The sequence below is a fragment of the Pelodiscus sinensis genome, chromosome 29, assembly GCF_052426305.1.
Source record: "Pelodiscus sinensis isolate ZL-2025 chromosome 29, ASM5242630v1, whole genome shotgun sequence".
In the NCBI taxonomy this organism is placed as follows: domain Eukaryota; kingdom Metazoa; phylum Chordata; order Testudines; family Trionychidae; genus Pelodiscus; species Pelodiscus sinensis.
Genome location: NC_143080.1, coordinates 17,360,212 through 17,380,509, shown reverse-complemented (window position 1 = coordinate 17,380,509; position 20,298 = coordinate 17,360,212). Strand labels below are relative to the sequence as shown.

The 20,298-nt window shown below is 47.9% G+C and overlaps 1 long non-coding RNA gene across 5 annotated transcripts; it reads left to right on the top strand.

Moving 5' to 3' along the window:
- Positions 1 to 1,922: 1,922 nt before the first annotated feature.
- LOC142824248 (uncharacterized) lies at positions 1,923 to 19,775 on the top strand. Of its 5 annotated transcripts, none has more exons than XR_016348037.1 (4): positions 1,923 to 2,060; positions 2,934 to 3,024; positions 8,069 to 8,284; positions 18,517 to 19,775. It is a non-coding gene; the product is annotated as an uncharacterized LOC142824248 (long non-coding RNA). The 5 variants fall into 5 exon arrangements; XR_016348035.1 differs by having other exon boundaries at positions 2,934 to 3,055; XR_016348036.1 differs by having other exon boundaries at positions 2,038 to 3,024.
- Positions 19,776 to 20,298: the final 523 nt, after the last annotated feature.

Below are 20,298 nucleotides of genomic sequence, written 5' to 3'. Positions count from 1 at the left end.
CGAAGAGCCAAGTTCCCTGTGGAAATGGCTAAGTAACTTGTCCAATTTCTCTGGCATAGGAAACTGGTTGTTTCAGGGAGCCCTGACTATCCTATTTGGGGGGTTGTGAGCAACTTGGGGGGGGGGGGGGTTGCAGCTGGATTGGCTTTTTCACTTGCGACCCCTCTTCCCCGGGCTGTGAAGAGCGGCAGGGCGGCGGAAGGCCGCTGCCAGCAAGCCGCACAGCGTGGCCGGGGCCATGGGACTCCAGGAGCAAGGCAGCTGGAGAGTGGGATGCGGAGCAGAAAAGAGGCACAGAGGAGAAAGAGATGGGGGAAAGGAGCCTGCAGGGGGGAGGGCGTTAAGGACTGCACATGCCATGAAGGAACCCCAGGAGGGCAAGGAGTCTGGTGAGAAGGGGGGGAGGAAGCGACCCAGGGCAGTGAGGGTGGGTGGCCACACAAATTCGTTTAGCATTTTAGGGGGTAGTGGTATCACGAATTTTGAGAACCCCTGCTGTAATCCATGTTCCAGCAATCGCTTACATGAGTTTAACATCGCATTTTTATGTATGTTTTACCCTAGTAATACACAAACCTTTTAATTTTGAAAGAAATCTAAATGCCTAGTCTTCTGTTCATATTCTTTTGCACGGGTGTTGCAGTTTATTCATATTTAAGAGCTTCTGTTTTAATTTATTGCTCACCATTTTAGAGTTAGATGTTATCACTGACTTTTTAGCTGTTCTGTTCCCAGCACTTATCAGCTCAGAGGTATTGCTCGCTGCTGGCTGGTTAGGGGCTAAGCTCACCACACCAGATTTAGTGGCTTTCTCTAGGAATGTCAATGTACAGAGGACTACACGATTAACCAATAAGCCTCAACTTATTGGTCAATCCTGTGGATTACACGCATTCTCCCCTCTCACCCGCTGTCTCTGTCAGAGGCAGCAAGGAGGGAGGAGGCGTGAGCTGATACCTGTGGGAAGCCAGCTTTGAAGTCAGCTTGTCACAAGAGGGCGCGGTTGTACAGTTGATCAGCGCCCCACAAGCATTGGATCGGCCTGTTCCCCCACCTCTGTGCTGCTGCCTCTGATACAGAGGAAGCAGTATGGTGGGAGGAGGCAGGCGGGAACTGATATGCATGAGCACTGTGTGTGGTGGCTTCATGGACCCACCTGTCAATCCCCTTGCTGCCTCTTCTAGCGGCAAGAGGGGGAGGCAGGAGCTGGTGCTGGCTTGGCAGAGCTGCCTGCCTGCCTGCCCACGCTGCTGCCTGTGCCTGAGGAGTGTGCAGAGAGGGGGCGTGACAGTCAGACGGAGCCATGGCAGCAGTGCCAGGCGGATACAGGGGTCCCACTCCTGGAGAGCAACACCCCTGCCCTCCCCAGCCGGAGCCTGCAATGGCCCAGACAGTCTGAGAGGGCCAGAGGGAAGAGGCAGGCGGGACAGGGACTCGGGCTCAGGGCCCCACCCGTGACTGCAGCGGGAGCTGGCAGACACTGAGACGGACACGCGCCCTCTCAGGGGGTCTCTTGTTTTGACAGTTCACACATGGGAACCCCACTCGGTCTCCCATGATGCACTGATGTAGGCGGGGGGATTGGAACTCCCGTGGCGCGTTCTGGCACGAGGCAGGCGCTGTGCGTCTCGCATCCCTCGCGGGGTGGACGCCCGCGCCCCGTCCCATGGACCGGAAGTGATGACTGCAGAGGGGGCTGGGGGGCGGAATGCAGATTTGGGGGGCAGACTACAGGGGGTTTTGGTTGGGGGGTAGAGTGGGGGGGGGGTTTGCAAGTCCTGATGCCACAGGACAAGCCGAATGGGCGGTTGGGGGGGGGGCTTTCTGAGGCGGGAGAGTCCGGGGGGAGCAGGGAAAGTAGCCGCGGTGGCTTGTGGGAAACGTTCAGTGCCGCAATCCGCAGCTCCCTGGGCGGGCGCAGCGGAAGTGACATCACAGCGTGTGGGCGGGCGCAGCGGAAGTGACAACACAGCGTGTGGGCGGGCGCAGCGGAAGTGACATCACAGGCCAGCGTGAGCGATGCATCCTGGGAGTTGTAGTTGCTACAGTGCGGCCTCCCGGTTCGTGTCTCCGTCCGCCCCGCCCCAATCATAGCCACGCCCATCGCGTTCCAGCCTCTCCCCGGCCCCAACTGCATCATAGGCCGCCCCCGCTGCGCTACTCAGGCCCCGCCCCTGTCTGCCCCCGCCCCCGCTGTCCTCAGCCCCCCCTGCTCTGCACAGCCCCCCCGAGCTTCACCCACCTCCCCCACCTTCCACCCGACCTGAATCCCACGCTCCATTCAACACCCCCCTGCCCAACCTGCCCCTGTTACCCCCCCAGTGCTTTCAACACCCCCCACCCAACCTGCAAGCCCCTCCCCCACCCTCTGTGCACTCAACACCTCAACCCAACCTGCACCCCCATTCTTCTCACTCTCCAGTCCATTCAGCACCCCTAGTCCAACGTACACCCCCGTTCCCCCGCTTCCCAGTCCAACCTGCATCCCTAGCCCTATCTGCCCCCAGTGCATTCAACACCCTCAGCCCAACCCACACCCCCTTTCACTCCACCCAATCCATCACACCCCCAGTCCAACAGCACCCCCACTCCTTCTACCTCAGCCCAATCCGCCCCCCCCCCCCCATTATCTGCGCTGCAGCCAATCCGGCACCTCCCTTCCCTCACTTTCCCAGTGCATTACAACACCCCCAAGCCAATCTTATCCCCCATGCGGGCCCTCCCTTGCATGAACCATATTTTTATCCTTCCTCTCCACAATGCCCAAACCAACATGTCCCCCCTAGCCTCTTTCTCCATTCCCCCATTTTGCTCCCTGCAACACCCCCCCAGCTGATCCCGACCTGCGCCCTATTCCTTCCCATCCCCCGTACATGGGGCCTCTCAGCTCCCTGTTGGCTTCCTTCCCAACCCGCACACCCCTATCTCGCCAGGTCTGCGACCTACCAGCCTCTGTGACTCGGCGACCAGGGAGAGCGCGAGCAGGAACAGCTAACAGGAGAGTTTGGAGAGGGAGTTCTCCAGGTAAAAGAGGAGGAACAACGGGACCCTTGTGGTAAGTGGCTGTCTGGAGTGTGTGTTTGTGTGTGGGGGGGGGGAGTTATTTGAAGTGTGCTGAGCTTGTGTTTGTCTGGTTGGTTGGTTGGTTTGTTTGCTTTGTTGTTTGAAGGCTAAAAGGTTTGAAATCTAGACGACTCTGTTAATTGGCTGAGCCTCAGTCAGGGGGAGGGACTACCAGAGCTATACTCGGCGACCAGGAACAGCTAACAGGAGAGTTTGGAGAGGGAGTTTAGAGGGCACTAGTGACTTCTGACCTTCTTTAAAACATAACTCTTAGAATAATCTATATTCCAGAGGTGTAAAAAGAATCCCAGTTTATACTTAAACTTATTCATTAGAAAAATGGAGACAGAAGCCCAGCAGCAGAGTGGGGGCTATCCTGTTTATTGTGTCGAGTGTAACATGTATGATTACCTGCCCTGTGGGCGGGTGGCATGTGTGCACCCGTTGCAAGGAGCTCCTGACCCTCAGAGACCGAGTTCGGGCTTTGGAGGCCAGGGTGGCTGAACTGGAGGAGCTAAGGGAGGTAGAGAGCTATGTTGATGAGACTTTCCGGGACACTGTAGTACTGTCCCACCTCCAGTCTGAGAGCCCCAGTGCTCTTAGAATCATAGAATCATAGAATAATAGGACTGGAAGGGACCTCGAGAGGTCATCGAGTCCAGCCCCCCGCCCTCAAGGCAGGACCACGCTCCGTCTACACCATCCCTGACAGATGTCTATCTAACCTGTTCTTAAATATCTCCAGAGAGGGAGATTCCACCACCTCCTTTGGCAATTTATTCCAATATTTGACCACCCTAACAGTTAGGAATTTTTTCCTAATGTCCAATCTAAACTTCCCCTGCTGCACTGTAAGCCCATTACTCCTTGTCCTGTCCTCAGAAACCAAGAGGAACAAATTTTCTCCTTCCTCCTTGTGACACCCTTTTAGATATTTGAAAACCGCTATCATGTCCCCCCTTAATCTTCTTTTTTCCAAACTAAACAAGCCCAGTTCATGAAGCCTGACTTCATAGGTCATGTTCTCTAAACCTTTAATCATTCTTGTCGCTCTTCTCTGTACCCTTTCCAATTTCTCCACATCTTTCTTGAAATGTGGCGCCCAGAACTGGACACAGTACTCCAGCTGAGGCCTAACTAGTGCAGAGTAGAGCGGCAGAATGACTTCACGAGTTTTGCTTACAACACACCTGTTGATACAACCTAGAATCATATTTGCTTTTTTTGCAACAGCATCACACTGTTGACTCATATTCAACTTGTGGTCCACTATGACCCCTAGATCCCTTTCCGCCATGCTCCTTCCTAGACAGTCGCTTCCCATCTTGTATGTATGGAACTGATTGTTCCTTCCTAAGTGGAGCACTTTGCATTTCTCTTTATTAAACCTCATCCTGTTTACCTCTGACCATTTCTCTAACTTGCTCAGGTCATTTTGAATTATGTCCCTATCCTCCAAAGAAGTTGCAACCCCACCCAGTTTGGTATCATCTGCAAACTTAATAAGCGTACTCTCTATCCCAATATCTACATCATTGATGAAGATATTGAACAGTACGGGTCCCAAAACAGACCCTTGAGGAACTCCACTTGCTATCCCTTTCCAGCAGGATTTAGAACCATTAACAACAACTCTCTGACTACGGTTATCCAGCCAATTATGCACCCACCTTATCGTGGCCCTGTCTAAGTTATATTTGCCTAGTTTATCAATAAGAATATCATGCGAGACCGTATCAAATGCCTTACTAAAGTCTAGGTATATGACATCCACCGCTTCTCCCTTATCCACAAGGCTCGTTATCTTATCAAAGAAAGCTATCAGATTAGTTTGGCATGACTTGTTCTTCACAAACCCATGCTGGCTATTCCCTATCACTTTATTACCTTCCAAGTGTTTGCATATGATTTCCTTAATTACCTGCTCCATTATCTTCCCTGGGACAGACGTTAAACTGACCGGTCTGTAGTTTCCTGGGTTGTTCTTATTCCCCTTTTTATAGATGGGTACAATATTTGCCCTTTTCCAGTCTTCTGGAATCTCCCCTGTCTGCCATGATTTTTCAAAGATCATAGCTAAAGGCTCAGATACCTCCTCTATCAGCTCCTTGAGTATCCTGGGATGCATTTCATCAGGACCTGGTGACTTGCTGACATCTAACTTTCCTAAGTGATTTTTAACTTGTTCTTTGTGTATCCTATCTTCTAAACTTACCCTCTCTCTGCTTGTATTCACTACGTTAGGCACACCTCCAGACTTCTCGGTGAAGACCGAAACAAAGAAGTCATTGAGCATCTCCGCCATTTCCAAGTTCCCTGTTACTGCTTCTCCCTCCTCACTAAGCAGTGGGCCTACCCTGTCCTTGGTCTTCCTCTTGCTTTTAATGTATTTATAAAAGGTCTTCTTGTTTCCCTTTATGCCTGTAGCTAGTTTGATCTCATTTTGTGCCTTTGCCTTTCTAATCTTGCCCCTGCATTCCCGTGTTGCTTGCTTATATTCATCCTTTGTTAGTTGTCCTAGTTTGAATTTTTTATATGACTCCTTTTTTATTTTGAGATCATGCAATATCTCCTTGTTAAGCCAAGCTGGTCTTTTGCCATATTTTCTATCTTTCCTACACAGCGGAATTGTTTGCTTTTGGGCCCTTAACAACGTCCCTTTGAAATACTTCCAACTCTCCTCAGTTGTTTTTCCCTTCAGTCTTGCTTCCCATGGGACCTTACCTACAAGTTCTCTGAGCTTATCAAAATCTGCCTTCCTGAAATCCATTACCTCAATTGTGCTGGTCTCCCTTCTACCTTTCCTTAAGATCATGAACTCTATTATTTCGTGATCACTGTCCCCTATGCTGTCTTCCACTTTCAAGTTCTCAACTAGTTCCTCCCTATTTGTTAAAACCAAATCCAGAACAGCTTCTCCTCTGGTAGCTTTTTCAACCTTCTGAAACAGAAAGTTGTCTCCAATGCAGTCCAGAAACTTATTGGATAGCCTGTGCCTCGCTGTGTTAGTTTCCCAACATATGTCTGGATAGTTGAAGTCCCCCATCACCACCAAATCTTGGGCTTTGGATAGTTTTGTTAATTGTTTAAAAAAGGCCTCATCCACCTCTTCCACCTGGCTAGGTGGCCTGTAGTAGACTCCTAGCATGATATCACCCTCGTTTTTTACTCCTTTTAGCTTAACCCAGAGACTCTCTACACAGCTATCTCCTACGTTCATCTCCACTTCAGTCCAAGTGTGTAAATTTTTAATATACAAGGCAACCCCTCCTCCCTTTTTTCCCTGTCTGTCCTTCCTGAGCAAGCCGTACCCTTCCATACCAACATTCCAATCATGTGTCCCATCCCACCAGGTTTCTGTAATACCAATGATATCATAGTTGTATTTATTGGTTAACAATTCCAGTTCTTCCTGCTTATTACCCATACTTCTCGCATTTGTATATAGGCATCTGAGATACTGATTTGATCTTGCCTCCCTGTTGTGCCCTGACCCTCCTTTCTCCTTGCCATTATAGGCCGTAGTCCCCCCCATTTCCAACCCATCTCCCAGTCCCGCACATGCAGCACTTACCTGTGGGCTTTGCTCACCTGCCCCCGTCGAACCTAGTTTAAAGCCCTCCTCACAAGGTTAGCCAGTCTGTGTCCAAACAAGGCCTTCCCGCTCCTGGAAAGGTGAACTCCATCTCCGCCAAGGAGATGAAGGAGGATGAAAGTCTCAAGGGAAAAGAGCATTCAATGGGAGCAGAGGGAAACCATTCCGTAGTTGGGACCCTCCTCCCAGAGGATGTTGCGGTATCCTCTCGCACTGAGGATACCTCTGAGGGGGAGGGAATGCCAGTTAGGAAGAGGCAGGTGTTAGTAGTGGGTGATTCGATCGTTAGAAACATAGATAGTTGGGTTTGTGATGACCGGGAGAACCGTATGGTCACTTGCCTGCCAGGTGCGAAGGTTGCGGATCTCTCGAGGCATCTAGACAGACTTATGTGTACTGCTGGGGAGGAGCCGGTGGTCGTGGTCATGGTCCCCTACCAATGACATAGGGAAGGGTAGCAGAGATGTCCTGGAGGCCAAATTTAGGCTGCTAGGAAATGCTTCCAGTTCCATGCGCAGGGCCAGGTAGGCAGGCAGAGCTTCAGAGTCTCAATGCGTGGATGAGACGATGGTGTAGGGAAGAAGGGTTTAGATTTATTAGGGACTGGGGACACTTTTGGGAGAGGGAGAGCCTATAGAGGAAGGATGGGCTCCACCTAAACCAGGGTGGAACCAGACTGCTGGCACTAAACATTAAAAAGGCCGTAGAGCAGTTTTTAAACTAAGAGATGGGGGAAAGCCGATTGGTGCGGAGATGCACGTCAATCGGAGGGAGACTTCTCTTAGAGGGGAATCCATAGATATAGATTCTCTAAGCTGTAGGCAGAAAGAGAGGAGGGGAGAGGGTAAACCATGGGCCAGAGCAGACAAACAACCGCATCCAAAGGAATCCAATGCATCAGGGAAGGGCAGACAAAGAAGCAGTGGCAAATTTTGAAAGTGCTTGTACACAAATGCTAGGAGTCTGACTAATAAGATGGGTGAACTAGAGTACTACGTATTAAATGAGGAGATTGACATAATAGGCATCACTGAAACCTGCTGGAATGAGGAAAATCTGTGGGACACAATCATACCGGGATATAAAATATATAGAAAGGATAGAGCGGGCCGGGTGGGTGGCGGACTGGCACTGTATGTGAAAGATAATGTAGAATCAAATGAAATAAAAATATGTTCAGTAGAATCGCTATGGATAGTAATTCCATGCTCCAATAATAAGAAATTAGCAGTAGGGATATATTACCGACCACCTGACCAGGACAGCGATACTTTTGACTTTCTTTTGACTGTATAAATCAAGGGGTTTGAAACTTGAATGGCACTCACATTTTCTGAGTGCATTTAGCAGAGCAGCTTTGCTAATAAACAGACAAATCTGTGAGTTCTTTCTGACTTTGACAATTTGCAGGTTCCACCGAGATGGCAACTGTCTTCGCTGGAACTGTGTGATCCCTGACTGTCTTGCAGGATGACCGTGGTAGCCGGCACCTGGGCATTTGGCCGGAGCGGTTCTCTGCCAGAATGGAAAGGTGCACAACCACAGCGAAGTCTACTCCATCGAACCTGTTGGTTCCCGCTCTGTTCTGGTAGGGATCCCGGGATCTAACATCAGGACTCTGATCAGGTAATTATTTCTATGTTTTGTCCGGACTGAGGACTGTCTTGTCTCTGTGTCTATCCGTCTTCCCTGTGGTGTGAGTGAGTCTGGGAGCCATCCCTGTCCGGGGACTGGCTGACCAAGGGGCTCCTGTCCCCGCGGTCTGTGTGACTGGAATCTGCACAATCGCAGCCGCACCGCACCTTGGATAAAATCCTTGGAGTGAACGCAAGGGCGATTGAGGCAGTAGCCTGTGGGCTTCTTCTGTGTGTTGCACTGGGCACCGCTCTGACGAACCCGAATTTCCTCCTTGTGTGATTGGTGTATGAAGTCCTCCTGTATGGGTAAGCAGACGTCTAAGCAGGGATAGTTCCCTAAAGCGACCCCGGCTCAGTTTATATATTTTAGAAAGGGTCCAGACCCCTGTACATTTCTAGAAAAATGATCTAGATTGACTCTGGGGGATCCCAAAACTCAGTGGCCACTGTCTTAAAAGCCAAACTTGGCCTTCCCAAAGCTGAATTGGCTAGAGGAGAGGTAGATTGCTTTGAGGCAAATCTTAGATGGACTGAATCGAAGCTCGCCTCCCTTAAAAATTCTAATTATAAGTGAAAAGCTTTATTGGAAACCTCCTCTCCCACCACCAGACCAAGCGCTTCCCTTTACCCCGTTCTCCGAGAAGACTCAGACCGGTCCCACTTGGAGCTATAAACCGTGGACCCACAGGGAGCTCCACGCAATTGTAAAAGGTTTTCCAAAGCCCCAGGAAAACCCTACCAAATTTGCAGAGGAATTTTTGCTAGTGCGCAATGCCTATGAATCCTCTGAAGCAGACCTCCTGCAACTGTGTAAGCTACTTATAAACCCTAGCGAGCAAGAAAAACAAAAGGCTCCTGATAGCAAATTGGCCCACCACTGAGCATCCTTCTAATTTACAAGACACTGGTCCTGACGCTGCCTACTGGAACAAATGTAAGAATCAAGCTAAGTGCCTGCGTGAGGCCATTCCCCAAGTATGGACTCCAAAAACCAACTGGGCGGCCATACATTGCTGTAAACAGCAACAGAGAGAAAACCCGGGGAACTATCACACCCGACTGACCGATGGGCTTTTTTTCTGCAACATTCTGGTATACAGCGACCGGGTGAAAATGGACAGGGCGCCCTGGCGCATGCGTTTGTTAATGGCCTCCTACCTGCTATTGGCAGTATGTTAAAGCCAATAAGTGTTGGATGGGAGGCCAAGACCATGGACAAATTGCAAGCAGTGGCAGAGCATTGCCACCGCACTCTAAAAGGGAAAGAGGAGCAGTCCTCACAAAAGTTAATGGCTCTGCAAATACAGCATTATTCAGGGCAGGGCAGACAGTACCGGGAACGGGGAGGGTACCAAGAACGGGGATGAGGTCAGAGAAGGGGTCGTGGGACTGGGTTTTTGGGATTTAGAGGTTTCAGCTCCGGTCATATTCACCCTGCGGGAACAAGACATTATTGTCCCGTGTTCCAGTGCCGTAACGCCCCTATCCTCCCAGTTTGAAAGCCTGATGAGAAATCATGGCTGTTTGTTCAGGATCTTCAAGCCATTAACTGCATTGTTGTACCCACCTTTCCTGTAGTCCCTAACCCAGCAACTATTCTGGCTCCTATCCAACCAGATGCAACTCCTTTTACTGTTGTTGATCTGTGTTCTGCTTTCTTTTCTGTCCCGGTTCACCCTAAGTCCCAGTATCTTTTTGCCTTTTCTTACAAGGGGCAGCAGTACACATGGACCATGCTTCCCTAGGGGTATACAGAAAGCCCGTCTTTCTTTTCCCAAGCATTAGCCAGATACCTCACTGACCTGGTCTTCCCCTCTGGGTCCACATTGGTCCAATATGTAAATGATCTACTCCTCTGTTCCCCTTCATTATCGGCCTCAGAAACTGACTCTTTAGTGCTTCTCACTGCCCCCCCACCTTAGGGTTACCTAACTACTGTAAGCCTTTTACTCTTTTCTGCCATGAGCAATCTGGTTGTGCACTTGGGGCTCTTACTCAGGAGCATGGTGACAAAAATCATCCAGTGGCCTATTTCTCTGCCACCTTGGACCCTGTTGCCCAGGGTTTACCCCCCTGCCTGCGTGCTGTGGCTGCTGCGGCACGCCTAGTCGAAATGGCTGAGTCCCTTGTCCTCTGCTCTCCTCTTTCTCTCATGGTCCCCCGCTCTATAGAAACTCTCCTGCTACAACGTAATACAGCTCACCTTTCCTCCGCCCGCCTCACTAGGTACGAACTTTTCCTGCTTTCGGCTTCGCATATCACCATAAAGCGCTGTTCTCAGTTGAACCCTGCCACTCTCCTTCCTCTGTCTGATGACGGTGTACCCCACGACTGCCTTGCAGCTGTCTCTGCTGTCACCGTCCGCGCCCTGACCTTTCCGAAGTCCCTCTCTCTAACTCCGACCTTGTGTTCCTGCTTTCGGGATAGACAAGGTCGTCTCCTTGCAGGATATGCTGCGGTATCACTCTCTGAAACCCTAGAAGCTGTGCCATTACCTTCTGTGACAGCGCAAGTCGCTGAACTAGTTGCCCTAACCCGCGCTTGCTTTCTGGCTGACGGGCACTCCGCCACCATTTATACTGATTCTCGTTATGCCTTTGGGGTTTGTCGAAGCAAAAACACACTCCTCTCTGTTTAGGCGGCTAACAACTGATTGCTTTATTGATTAGTAAAGCAAAGTGAGCCAAACGTGGTCCCAGCAAAGCCGGGCCCAGTAAAGCTGCTAATACAATTAATCCTAGTATTTTTATACCCTTAGCCAAACAGTCTGACGTCAGGGCATCCAATTACAGAAATTCTTAATTAAATTTGGAAAAACAAAGCCTTATCAACAAGATGGCGGACAGGTACGAGGGAGTACATCTCCTGTCCCAACCAGCCCAAATAACACTTACCAATAGCCCATTCTGTAGGCCTCTTCTCACGGGGTGACAGAAAGTTCACTCTGGTTTACGTGCTTGAGAGAAAAGCTGAAATGGTTTCTGATATACAAGATGGCTTCTAGCTAAACATAAAATAGCTTCTACAACTCCCCCCTTTTAGCCTTTTAAAGGCTAACCTTGAAACCATTTTATACCTTCATTTTCCATTAAAGTATTTATGTAAATTTCTTGTTCCTTTCTCTGCTTATTCTATTTTAACATCACGTGTTTCACATTCCCTTTGGTAAGGGTCTGTTTTGTGTTTTTTAGAATACAAGAAATAAAGCAATTGATTAGCAAGAAACAAAAATAGGCACAAAAGAATATAGCTAATACTAAAACTATACCTTGCAAAATCCAAGTTCCCACATGTTCAAACCAGCCTCCCAACCAATCCCAGAGGGTTCAGTCTTCCCCCTTAGGCGTTTCACAGTTTCACAGTTTTTTTTAAATTTTTGAGACCGTTTTTCTTACTTGTTTACTGGTGTCAGAAATATACCCACAGCATTTTTTTCTTACTAAGGCACAAACCCCGCCCTTACTAGCTAGGACATAGTTTAGGGCCATTTGGTTTTGGCTTTTTTTTACCCTGGCTTCTGAACCATTACATGTCCAGCAGTACTTAACAATTGGGGTCAAGGCTAGGCGGATATACCCTGGGTTAGTAAAGCCTTTATCCTGCCAAGTATTATTTGGCTTAGTTTACTAAACAGTGTGCCATTTATTTGAGTGTTGTTTAGTGGGACTGGAATTATTGGGATGCCTCCTTCTGAATGTACAGGACTGTGAGCACATATCCAGCAACCTGTGGAATTAAATTCTTGGGAAACTTGGTTTATTAAAAGCATAAACACATTTAAACTATACAGGTTATTACTGCTAGGTATTAAAACCAAGATTAAGCATAAGCTTAACATGAATTGTTTGTTCAGCCTTATGCTGGCTGTTTTTTAGGACTTCGTAGTTTGCTTCACCTATCGCTGGCAGGTTCTTCTGGGCCGCAGCTGGTACCTTAGCCTTGGATTTTTAAGGCTCGTTTGCTTTTGGGCCTGGATTGCCGGTACCAAGGCTGCGCTGATCCTTGTCTCCTTTTGGACCTGGGTTTTTGGTACCAGGTCTGTGGTGATTCCCATCTGCTTCTGGACCTGGGTCTCTGGTACCAGGTCTGCGGTGCTCCTTGTTGGGGCCAACCTTTGTAGGGGCTGGAACTGGTTTGCAGTGGGAGGTGTGAATCCAGGCGGGCAATTCCTTGCACTTTACAGCAGTATGAGTGGTCAGAAGAACTTGGTAGGGCCCCTTTCACCTGGGTTCCAGGGCAGTCTTTCGCTTGTGAACTTTCACGCAAACCCAGTCTCCTGGTTGTAGTTTATGGCACGGCTCAGTCGGGGCCTCCTGGAAGGCGTTCTTAACCTGTGAATGATAAGACTGTACACACCTCATAAGTTCCTGACAATTCTTGCCTTTAACAAGTGTGGCATCAGCCAGGTTAATTTCTGGGCTGCTTAACAGTCTTATAGGTCGGCCACGTGCAATTTTATGTGGCCTGAGTCCAGTTTTCTGATTAGGAGTGGCTCTCATGCTCATTGGGGCAATCTGGAGTGCTACTGTCTATATTAAGCCAGAGTTCTTACATATTTTAGCAAGTTCGTTCTTTAAAATCCTGTTTCATCTTTTTACTGCTTCTGCGCTCTCCAGGTGTCGTGCACAGTGCAGTGCTTGTCTGGTAGAGTAGTACTTTCCCAGTTTTTTTGAACAATTTGCCCAGTAAAGTGGGTACCTTTATCACTGGAGATCACAAGGTGTATTTCCCATGATGGGATGTAATGATTTAGAAGTTTCTTTGCCACTGTGATGGCATCAGCTTTCCTGCAGGAATAAGCTTCTACTCCTCTCAAAACCAAGCAAACAATAACCAGCACATTATTAAAAAGATTGACATTTAAGCAATTGAATAAAGTCCATTTGTAAATTCAGAAATGGTCCCAAAGGCGGAGGTCTGGTTGCCGGAACTGTTTTTACAGGTTTACCCACGTTGTGGGCTTGGCAGACAGGGCAAGCCAGACAGTAATCTTTGGCTGCTTGGGAGAATTTGGGAGCAAACCAATTTTGTTTTAAGGATTGCTACCCCCTTTGCCAACGTGCGAAAGTTTATGGAGCACGGGGGCAAGGTGAGTTAGCAAGACCACTGGGCCAACAATGTGGCCATTAGAGCTGCACCACAAGTGGTTTGGGTGCAATGTGCACCCTGCCGGTTTTTACTTTTGCTTTTCCGATTCTGGGGCTTGGTGTTGCAGGAGGGCCAGTTCTGACAGAGACGGCAAAGGAGCTGGCGATGGTAGGAGAGAAGGGAAAAACAGCAGGTAGAGGAGCAGATTTTACTACATTTTAGACAATACAAACTGCATAGCCTGCTACTAAAACTTTACTAAAATTATAAAAGCAAAAAAGCCATCTGTGTAAAGCACGAAGTTAAGATTATTTAAGGGACTTAAATTATTTTTTTATTAAAACAACAATATTGTACACACAACAATGTTAGAAATACATATATTACAATTAAGACACACACAAGACAAATTTGGACAGAACACAGAACACAAACTTATTATGTTATGACACAGAACCGTGGTTTTTTTTTAGTTAATTTTTAGATGATATTAGCGCTTCTTGATGATTTGAAAGACAAAGAAAACATTTTTTACCCATGTTGGGGTGGTGCATTATATTTTAGAACACTTTTTTTTTTACAGCTTTTTGCTACTTTTTGATCAGCCTGCTGTTACCCAATGGTATGCTTTTATTTTGAACACTAGCTTTAGAGCGTTTGAGTAACTTACTTTATTGTTTAATTATTAAGTTAAAGGTGGCATGCCTTAGTTTCCCTCTTGTACTGCAGACCAGGCTTTTTATTTTTTTACTGCCACAGAAACTTTTTTAGAACAAGGTGGTTGCTAGTTACTATTCCAGCAAGCAAAAAAAGTTTTTTTTTTCTGAAAAGAATTACATGCAATGTTACAGACTTACTTATAGGGGAAAGTGCTCCCCCCCTTCCAGAACAGACAGGCAGTTTGCAGACACACACGACCTTGGATTTGAAAGCAAGCCAAAAGTGCTATTAGCTTAGCCTTGAACAGAAACACTGTGAAGTTTTTGGGCTTGGATTTTTTAAACAATAATTAGGTTTCTTGGAAGACACATTTAACCCTTAGGGTGCAGGTTTTACAAATTTACAATGTATAGATTTTATTTTTTTATGCGGTTAACCAATTAAGGTTTAGTAGAATTTTTTATTTTTTTCAATAGATTTAACAAAGTGTTTGTAGCCAAATGTTTAACTTGACTGTTTTATTGCTAAGATGATTAAAAGAGGCTGCAAGAAACAAGGAGTTATTTTTTAAAGCAGGTTTTTTTTTCCCTCCCCCTTAGGATTTGGAGAAACACTTTTTTTAAACTGTTAAACTTATTTTAAACTTTGTGTTTTGCTTTGGATTGGGCAAGTTTGTTACAGGAGCCCGTGTTTTTAAAGGGAAGAGCTAATTTCTTTTAGTTATTTTTTTATGATTTTTTTTTACCTGTGTATGCGTTATAAAGAGGCTGCAAGAGGGGTGATGTTGTACCACATTTTCCCCCCAAGCTTGGTTGATATGGGTGTGCCAACTGAGATTTTTTTTTTTTTTACTTTTTGTGCATTATTTTGTCACAGAGGTGCTGCAGCAACTTTTAAGTTACCTATTTTACTGCAGGGAGGATTTTTTGCTTTTCTGAGCTTTACTTTTATTCCTCAGGGCTTGAATTTTTCCTCTTTTTCAATTTGTTAAATGCTTACAGGTCCTTGGACCATTATGCACGTACATGTAGTACACAGGGGAGCCTTTTGGCAGAGTGGGGGGTGTTTAGACTAATCCCCACTTAAACTAACTTTACACACTCCAAAGAGAGAGTCTGCCGGGTCTAGAGTGTTAGACCTTAGCAGCTTATGAAATAAGGGGAGTTGGCAAATGAAATTTAATGTGGATAAATGTAAAGTAATGCACATCGGGAAAAATAACCCCAACTATACGTACAGTATGATGGGGGCTAATTTGGCTACGACAAATCAGGAAAGGGATCTTGGAGTTATCATGGACAGTTCTCTGCAATCTTCCACGCAGTGTGCAGCGGCGGTCAAAAAGGCAAATAGGATGCCGGGAATTATTAAGAAAGGGATAGAAAATAAGACCCAGAATATCTTACTGCCCCTGTATAAAACTATGGTACGCCCACATCTTGAATAATGTGTACAGATGTGGTCTCCTCATCTCAAAAAAGATATTTTGGCCTTGGAAAGGGTTCAGAAAAGGGCAACTAAAATGATTAGGGGTTTGGAACGGGTCCCATATGAGGAGAGGTTAAAGCGACTGGGACTTTTCAGTTTAGAAAAGAGGAGACTGAGGGGGGATATGATAGAGGTCTATAAAATCATGAGTGGTGTGGAGAGGGCTGATAAAGAAAAATTATTTATTAGGTCCCTAAATAGAAGAACTAGAGGACACCAAATGAAATTAATGGGTAGCAGGTTTAAAAGTAATAAAAGAAAGTTCTTCTTCACACAGCGTGTAGTCAACCTGTGGAACTCCTTGCCAGAGGAGGCTGTGAAGGCTAGGACAATAATAGAGTTTAAAGAGAAGCTAGATAATTTCATGGAGGTTAGGTCCATAAAAGGCTATTAGCCAGGGGGTAAAATGGTGTCCTGTCGGTAGACAGGATACTGGGCTAGATGGACCTTTGGTCTGACCCAGTACGGCCGTTCTTATGTTCTCACATATCCGTTGAGTCTTGAGGTTCTGCTGACCTCCCCCCCTTGCGTTCAGAGCTCCCTTGTGGGAGAGCCCTGGTGCAGCTGGGATTAGCTTAAGTCTTAGACCTATGCAGAGGCATTTATTTTTCACTTATTACATTTATACTTATTTTTTACACACTTTTTCTTTATTTTTTACAATTTTTGTTTCCTTTTTTTACATTTTTCCTACAGTTTCCACATTTAGATGCATTTTTTTGTATTGTTCAATTCTTATGGGTGTTTCTATTAAGTGGCGCTGCCCTAAGACATCCGGCACATAATATCAGGCTTTATTAGGATCCTATACCAGAAGGCTTTTATTATCAAGGCACTGGAATTCCTGTAGACTGACCTACCCCCATTTTCTGCGCGCGCTTAATTTTGTAAGGCACCGAACTAAAAGTCCGCCTGCTTACACCTTCTTTTGAAAGTTACCGAATCAGAATCCGCCTGCTCTCTCTGCGAGTCACAGAATTAGAATTCGCCTGCTTGCTCTGCGAGTCACTGAATCAGAATCTGCCTGCTCGCTCTGCGAGTCACCGAATTAAGAATTTACCTGCTCGCACTGGTCCCCCTCCCCCTTTTGGTTGCGAGGCACTGGACTTAAAGTGCACCTGGCTCGCAGGGGTTTCCGGCACCTGCCCCAGCCCGGCAGAACACCACGTCCTGGCGCCTGGAGACAGCCTGGCGGAATGGGGTACTATGGCCTGGGGTTAGCCTCAGAGGTCAGTACTACGCCCACAAATAACAGAGAGAGACAGCAAAGCTTCCGTGTGCCGAGAGAGAGTACTGGCACCACACCAGCTTTTAGCGTCCGAACACAGAGGATCCAGCGCATGGCTGCCTTACTAGAGACACCGGTGTGCCCTTTTGGAACTGTGACGCATAAGACAGGCCTAATAGACAAAGACAGACACTGACAGACAAAAATGTTAGCCGCTTCACAAAATTTGAATTTCGTAGCTCCCCTTACCCCGATGGCCGGCCGTCACTCCAAATCCCAAGCCCTCACCAGGAGATTTCGTAACAGGTATTCCCTTTACCTTTTATTGAGCGCTCTGAGAGGTTTGGAAGTGGAGTGCCGGTCCATCCATACAGGCAAGTGGCGCGTTAATTTGGAGGTTCCACCGAGATTCCTGTCGAAGCAAAAACACGCTCCTCTCTGTTTAGGCGGCTAACAACTGATTGCTTTATTGATTAGTAAAGCAAAGTGAGCCAAACGTGGTCCCAGCAAAGCCGGGCCCAGTAAAGCTGCTAATACAATTAATCCTAGTATTTCTATACCCTTAGCCAAACAGTCTGACGTCAGGGCATCCAATTACAGAAATTCTTAATTAAATTTGGAAAAACAAAGCCTTATCAACAAGATGGCGGACAGGTACGAGGGAGTACATCTCCTGTCCCAACCAGCCCAATTAACACATACCAATAGGCCCCATCCTGTAGGCCTCTTCTCACGGGGTAAAAAAAGTTCACTCTGGTTTACGTGCTTAAAAAAAAAAGCTAAAATGGTTTCTAATACACAAAATGGCTTCTAGCTAAACATAGCTTCTACAGGTTGTACGTGACTTTGGCACCCTCTGGCAAGCTCGGGGTTTCCTTACCTCTGCTGGTGCCCCTATCAAGAATGGCCCCTACATTGCTGCTCTCCTGTATGCAGTTTTACTCCCATCTGCATTAGCTATTGTTAAGTGCCCTGGCCACTCCACAGCAGATACTGATGTTGCTAGGAGTAATACTGCCCTAGAACCTTCCCCAGGTGCGTTTCTCGGTTCCCTTTCTGTTTCTGTACCACCTTTCTGACCTCATCCTGCTCCAAGACTCTGTCCCAGAAGCAGAAAAAGACTCCTGGGTCACCCAGGGTTGCTCTCTATACCCCGATTCCCGTCGGTGCTCGCCTACTGGTACCTTTGTGGCCCCCTTTTACTCTACCCCCCTTCACGATGTTTCGCATGTCGGAAAGGAGGGGATGGTCTCTGCTGTAACTAAGGCAGGATGGTGAGCCCCACATTTCAGCTGTTTTGCAGCCCGCCACTTTACCGCCTATGCCACTTGCCAAAGCTACAATGTTGGCAAACCTGTAAAGGTAGCTCACGGGTTCTGGGGCCTGCCCCAAGCACCGTTCTTGCATTGGCAGCTTGATTTTGTACAAATGCCTAAGTGTCAACGATATGAATTTATTTTGGTTATGGTATGCTTATTTTCAGGATGGATTGAAGCCTTTCCTTGTCGCAAAGCTGATTCACTGTCTGTTGCCAAATGTTTGTTAAATCATATTATGCCTGCCAAAGGAATTCCTGCCACTCTGTCCAGTGACCGGGGTACACATTTTACTGGACAACTTGTTCAGCACCTGGCTCGTGTGTGACATGTCACACACCTGCTGCACTGTCCCTACCACCCACAGAGCGCAGGTGCAGTTGAAAAATGAAATGGTGTGATAAAAAAAATAAGCTTGCAAAAAATGTTGTGACTCTACAGGGTTAAGCTGGCCAGCAGCCTTACCATTGGCCTTTATGGAAATTCAATCCACCCCATCCCAAAGACATAAATTAAGTCCTTTTGAAATTGAGAACAATGGCTACCATTACTCCAGTCTCAGACTTGAACTTGACTCACAGTATACTCCTTCAGTACTGCAAGGGACTAATGGAAGCTGTAAGTCACTTCCATTCACAGGTTCCCACCTCTGATGCCTCCGACGGAACCCGCCTCTGATGCCTGCCACGCTCTCGAGACAGATGATTGGGTCTACGTACGACACCACCATCAAACACGCCTTGGAACCCCGGTGGAAGGGCCCGCATCAGGTGCTGCTCTCTACCCAGACGGCTGTTAAGCTATCCGGCATCGCAGCATGGATACAGGCTTCGCAGAGTAAGAAGGCTCCACCCCCTGCGGACCAATCATCGCCTCAGGACCACGCAGAGTCAATTTTGACTCCAGAAGAAGACGTAGAGGAACAGCCTGCGATACCTTACAACCTACGTTCGCGTAAGGGTTGCCTGAAGCAGACGAGGACCAAAAGGAAGGCCCAAGAAGAAGCAGTAGTGAGCCTAGCGCCTGCTGCCTGGTGGACATAAAACCGTGACTGCGGTTCCCTCAGCTGAGGTTGCCAGAACCAAAAGGGTCTTGCCTCCAACATGTGCCTCTGGTGGGGCCTGTTCCTTGGCCACTGGTGTCTTAAGGTCTGGGGAATCCACTATGACAATGACAATTCTTTTATCCACCAGCAAGTATGGATCGCTCAGACCCTTAATATCTCTAATTGCTGGGTCTGCAGCCACATCCCAGCCCACTCACAAGCTGGTTCCTGTCTTGGCAATCCCACTTAATTCCCCAGGCCTCACCGGAGGACCTCATCCGTTTAACAAGACATGGAACAGTAACGACACTTGGGAAGTAGTGGGAATCAATGTATCTAAATGGATAAGTGTGGAGGAGGGAAAAGGTCACTGGTGTTGGGTGTGGAATGGGACGGGGCTGAATCTGGGGAGGAGCAGTTGTCTAAGATTGGAGAATGAAATCACTCTCATGCTCCCCCTACAGCCACCCTAGTGAGAACAGTACAATCTTTCAATGCCATGCAAATAACACCACTCCCCGTAAGGAGAATCACCGTGTGCCCTTCGGGGGATATTACTCCTCCTTTGTAGACACCTATATGGCAAAGGGGTGCAACCGACCCTTCCCAGCTTTGATAGGGCCTCAGTGGGTGTGACGGCGCGTTGGGGGTTCCCCGTCTCCTGCACCCCGAAAGGGCACAAACAGACTTCTCCAGCCGGTGGAATAGAGGAAGTTTATTGCCTCTCCAGGATACAGCACAGCACAGATGTAGTCTGGTCCCAGAGCTGGGCTAGGATGCCTCAGGCCCCCTTGAGATGGGGGAGACTGGGCCCCTAAACTCCAGCCCCTTCTCCTAGGCTCTCCTCCATGCTCTCCCACAGTAACTAACTAAATTCCCTTGCAGCCCTGCCCCCGCAGTCAGGGCAGCATTCCACCTTCCTTTGTTCCTCTCCATGGGGGGTGTCTGGCCACTGGTTCAACAAGTTTGGCCTTACCTCTGCCTAGCGAGGTTTTCCCTGCTGGGTCTTGCTCCAGACAGCAGGGGTCACCACAGCCCAGCAAGTACCCCCCCTACGTCACAGTTCTCCCCCCTCCGAGAGCAAACTGAGCAGGGTCACTCCGCTCGTGACCTAGGGAAGTTCGGGTCCTCTGCGTGGGAACCCGCCCCAGGGACATGGGTGCTCCCCTTGACTCAGG